This window comes from Drosophila willistoni, unplaced genomic scaffold, assembly GCF_018902025.1.
Source record: "Drosophila willistoni isolate 14030-0811.24 unplaced genomic scaffold, UCI_dwil_1.1 Seg48.1, whole genome shotgun sequence".
NCBI lineage: Eukaryota > Metazoa > Arthropoda > Insecta > Diptera > Drosophilidae > Drosophila > Drosophila willistoni.
In genome coordinates, this window is record NW_025814414.1 from 88,537 (window position 1) to 93,744 (window position 5,208).

Sequence of the window (5,208 nt, forward strand, 5' to 3'; positions counted from 1 at the left end):
GCATTAAGGTGTAATTTATTAACGTGGCACCAATCACAGAACGCATCGAGATCTGATTGCAAGTACTGTTGGAAAGAAGGATCATTATAGGAATAACAAATCTTGACGTCATCCGCAAACATGAGCACGCGTGAATGCGCCAAGGCCAAAGGCAAATCATTTATAATCAATGTAAATAATAGTGGGCCCAGATGACTGCCTTGGGGTACACCTGACGTAACTCGAACAGTTTTAGATATCGAGGAACGAAAAGACACCTTTTGGGTTCTGCCAATAAGATACGACTTTAACCAACCCAATAATTTTGGTGAAAAACCCATGATGTTAAGTTTCGCGAGAAGCAAAGAATGATCAACCGTATCAAAAGCCTTACTGAAGTCAGTATAAATAACATCAGTTTGACACTTTTTACGGAAGCCATGGTGTACAAGGGTAGTCAATTCTAAAAGGTTGGTAAGCGACGAACGACCTTTCATGAAACCATGCTGACAAGGAGAAATAGTGGATCTGGATAGATGTTGAAGAGAAGACGTAATAATTTTCTCAAACAGTTTAGGTATTGCCGAAAGTTTGGCAATGCCACGGTAGTTGAAAACATCCGATTTGCTACCCTTTTTAAAAAGCGGAATAATAAATGACTCCTTCCAAAAATCAGGAAATCTACAAGTCTCACTCGATATAAAGAATAACCGAGCTAAAGGCTTAGATAGGGAAATAGAACACATTTTAAGGATGCAACTAGGTATATCATCAGGCCCGGGAACGAAGGAAGACTTCATAGATGACAAGCTAGAGAGAATACAGTCTTCAGTAATACTGGGAAAAAACATACAATTTAAATGTGGGATAGGGTGTGGGATCCGAAACAGTAGTAGAATATGTCGACTGAAAAAATTTAGCAAACAGATCTGCAATATCTAAATCATTATTAGCAGACTGGTCGTTAAGTCTGAAGGTGGAAGGTAGGACATTAGAGCGTCTTTTGGAATTGACAAAGTTGTAAAATCTTTTGGGGTTATTATAAAATTCAGCCTTACAGCGAACGAGATAATTGTTGTAGCATTGAGTATTTAAGAGACAAAATTGAGATTTGGCTATACAATAATTTGCATAGTCAAGTCGCGAACCAGTTTTTTTAAATCTTTTAAAATATCTCGATTTAATGTTACGAAGATTAGAGAGCCTACGTGTGAACCAGACTGGTGAGCTGGAGACGGTAGAGACATTCACATAAGGAGCGCATTTATCAATTAGAGAATTAAGAGCAGAATAGAAAAACTTCACTGCACAATCTATATCGCAGCACTCAAATAGAAACGACCAATCAAAAGAGAAAATAAGGCTGTTAAGACGATTGAAATTTGTTTTACGAAAACATCTACGACGAGAATTTGCGATGTTATTAAATGAATTAGTAACGGAATTGTAAGAAATAGTAACTTCAATGGTAGGATGATAAGGATCTTCAGGTTTCACTAGTGGCTGTGTTTGCGATACAGCACTAACAGTGGGATCAGAGACAAAAACAAGATCAAGGATTCTTTTAGAACAGTTAAGGAAAGAATTCAACTGATATAGTGGACATTCAAGTAGGCTATCAAGAAAAACATGTTGAGATGAAGGAATTAAGAAAGATAGATTATCATCAACAAGCCAAGAAATATTAGGCAAGTTAAAATCACCTAAAACTATAAGAACATCACGATCTTTAAGACGACCAAAAATAGTTCGTAAAGCATCAGCATGGTGCACGTAGATCATGATATCAGAAGCTGTAGGAATATAAGAACAAGAGATATATAGGCTAAAGTTAAAACATGTAACTTCGACGCAAATAAACTCAACACCTAAGGGGAGATCAATCGGCACCACACTTGAAGACAGATTCGAGTTTACAGCAATGAGTACTCCACCGCCACGACGACCAACACGATCAAGCCTATAAGAAATAAAATTATTAGAAAGAATTTCATTATCTAGAACAGAGGAGTTAAGCCAAGTTTCAGAGAAAGCTAATATGTCAGCTGAAAAGGTTTGGCTATCACAGAAAAGGTTCGAAAGCTTGGTAAGAAGTCCTCTTACATTTTGATAATGAATGCAAAGACCTGACGTTATTAGTTTTTTGAAGCAGAAGATAAAGTAGGAAGGTGGACAGGCAACGGACGAGAGCGCTTATTGGGCGCAAACTCGTGTACAACTAGGCCCTCTGGCCAAAAATTAGGGTCAACCATAGCTGAGAAGTACTCATTTGGTACTGTAATTTTAAAAGAGGAGATTTCGCCATTAGATTGCAGTTGATACCGTTGAGACATTTTGGACAATTAACGAAAGAAATGCAGCAAGTTAGTAATGAATTAAACCTGAGGTAAACGAGTTCTAGTTTCAAGAATACACCAAAATGCAACTGAGCTTTACTACGTAGATCGTTTCTCTATATGACAGTTTAAGTACTTACTCCGATTTGCTTAATACTTAGCATGTGTCAAAGCTTACGAGTATTTTACATATGAGTGTAAAGGATGTGAAAGTTTTACGATCGCTAATGAGTGGCAAACAAACAGTATTTGATAACAGTGGCGGTCGCCAATGTTTGATCTGCCCAGTTGTAGATGGTACAAGGAGTAAGGCAAAAAAGGTCTTCTCCTCTTTAAATTCCAGAAAGAAGTCCTTTTTATATTTCGTTTTCATGAGTTAGAAGCTCTTCATGAGTCATGTAACAGAAGCTTTTATAACATGTTAATGTAAATACATTGACGTTAACTATGTCGTCTCCTCCAAAAGTGTTCATCTGAAATGGCTTCGCCAAATTAGATGCACCATAGAATTATACAAAATGCAACAAAAACATAAAAACAAAAAAGTTTCACCAAATCAAATGCACCAAGAAATATACAAAACGAAACAAAATCATAACACAAAAATAAGTCTTAAAGATTCATATGACAGTTTTTGCATAATACCAAACAAAACATGCATCCACACCCTGTGGAAAACATTACAACGGCGCGGTATCAAGTAACCAACGCTGAGCATGAAATATAACCAATTTTCGACCCCCGAAAACGTGGGTTATTAGAATACGTATTTTTAAGAACAATTGTTGCCTCATAGAGTCTAAGAGTTCATTTATATACACAACACTTTTGTAAATAAAATCTGTTTATATTTTGAATTCAACGAAGGAAGATTGGGTTATTTTCCTTCTCCCTGGTATCCCTATTCATTTTGGTCCTTGGAACAATACGAAATCTGAGTGAGTAGAGGTGATGAGCAATGCCAAGACGTAGCGGAGTTAAGAATCGTCTAAAGCAAAAGAAAGCCGAACTCCTAAAGCTACTGGGTTTTCATTGTCTATGTAAACAATTTCTAACATACTCCCCCCAGACCTACTACGGGGTTCCTTTAATTTCATTTCTCCAATCCTATACATTTTCTTATTTGTACCTTTGATTATATTCTTTTCAAACTCTAAAGTCATTTCTTTATCTATGCATGTCTTTTTATCAATAAAATTGTATTCACTAATTTTCTTATCTCCATTAACATTTTCTGTATTAATTTTATCATTTGCATTAATATTTTCGTTTTCTGTATTACCCGTTACACTTATGATAAAAATTTCATTTTTCCATATGCTCTCACATCAAAATTCCAATTTCTTTAAAACTAACTTTTCTTACGTTGTCGTGGCTCTGAGAAGTTACTAGCGTACTTTTTTCAAAACAATCTAAATTTAATTTAAAATTACATGATGTCAAAAAATCCGTTCCAAAAAATACATCGAGACTCATAGATTCGTCTGGGATAACGAGTAAAGAAAAGTAAATCTTTATTGAATTCTTTATTAAGCTGAGCCACTCACTTTTTGAAGCACGACTCGCCGTTGAAGTCCATCAATACTTCCTCCGCTATGCTCAGAGTTCCGCCGTTTGAGTTGCCAGAGTGTTGGTTCGTGGCTTCGACTGTGGCGTTGCCACTGATGGGAATCCTGCTGTCATCGATATTCTCATTAGCCACATTGTTTTCGATAACATTGCCAGTGGCGTTGCCATTGTTTTCCAAATTCTGGAAAGATCTGGCCAAATCGTGACCATGCTCGATTCTAGGAATCAGCAGTTGAAGTTGTTGTATCAATTGTTGAACCAACGCGACATCGTTGTTGTTGAAATTGGAGTTCACCGCTTCATGTTGTACGCTTCTCGGAATTGCGTCGCCAATTGACGCTTTATTTAATTGGTCTGGGTTAGGCTGCATCAAGTGGATGTCGTCTAAATTATGCTATGAATTATCATATTCGTTCCAACCAGGTGGGGCATGACCACGTGTTTTGAGTGTTTCTTGAGCCGTTTGTTTGGATGTTTAAAGTTGGTGTTTTAGTTGATCGAGGGTTAAATCGGATAGTTGAACTCTGTTACTCATGGTTTTGGGTTAGGACTACTTCTGATATTGTAATACGTTGATTCGTTTAAATTGATTATATATATTTATTATAAATGTAAATTTGTTCTATGATCTTTATCCTCGTTAGTACGACCGATTTGCAAGATTTGCGAAAAAAAGTTTGCCACCAACACAACACTTAGTTGGGTAAAAGGCAATAAATTACAAGCTGATTTTGATTCAGCAAATATTGATGCAAAAAAAAAGCAAAACCTCTACAGAAATTAAACCCAAGAAATCGGCACCGTCTAGCACGACAAGCTAGACCCCGGACGCAGTAGGACCGGTAGCACTACAAAATGCGCACAAGAACTAAACAACTGAACACTTCCTAAATTTAAAATGTTTGAAAAAAGAAATATCTTACTATGTTAAACTGGGCGATAATTGCGTTGCTCGGTCTAGAGTGTGGCCCATAAAGCCACACGCCGAATAGGCAGGTGATCACTGCGTTGATCGAACAGGGCAAATAAAAAAAAAAACACGGGGCTAACTTTAACCGCGTCAAAGTTTGCATACCCTTGCAAGTTTTTGTGTAAAAGGTCTAATGTTTGCGAAAAAAACGGCTTAGGAAATAACGAAGATATTGATTAAAGTCACTGTTCACCACCGAATGTTCCGATGGGAGTTGTATGATATAGCCGCGCGATCTTAATCAAATTTGGCACATTCATTAATAGTTATGCTAAACTGAGAAATATAAATTTTTATGGCAATTGATTCAAAAGTAACAAAGTTATTCACCAAAGTTAGTATTTTCGACCAATC